The sequence below is a fragment of the Octodon degus genome, unplaced genomic scaffold (assembly GCF_000260255.1).
Source record: "Octodon degus isolate 3935 unplaced genomic scaffold, OctDeg1.0 scaffold00310, whole genome shotgun sequence".
NCBI classification, from domain to species: domain Eukaryota; kingdom Metazoa; phylum Chordata; class Mammalia; order Rodentia; family Octodontidae; genus Octodon; species Octodon degus.
In genome coordinates this window covers 911885-912089 of record NW_004524886.1, presented here as the reverse complement: position 1 = coordinate 912089, position 205 = coordinate 911885, and positions in this window count along the sequence as shown.

Here is a 205-nt window from a genome sequence, read left to right as displayed (position 1 = left end):
TCACAGGCTGCCTCCGGGACTCATCTGACTGGGCTCCCAAAAGGCCCTCAAGCCTGGAGTCCGGGGATCCAAACAGCCACAGCCAGGGGCCTGCAGCAGCGCCGGAGGGCAGTGGCCCACAGCCCACCCTTGTGAGGAGCCCTGGGTTCCGCCCTGCTCTCAGGGCCCCGCCCCTGCTCTCAGGGCCCCGCCCCTGCTCTCAAGG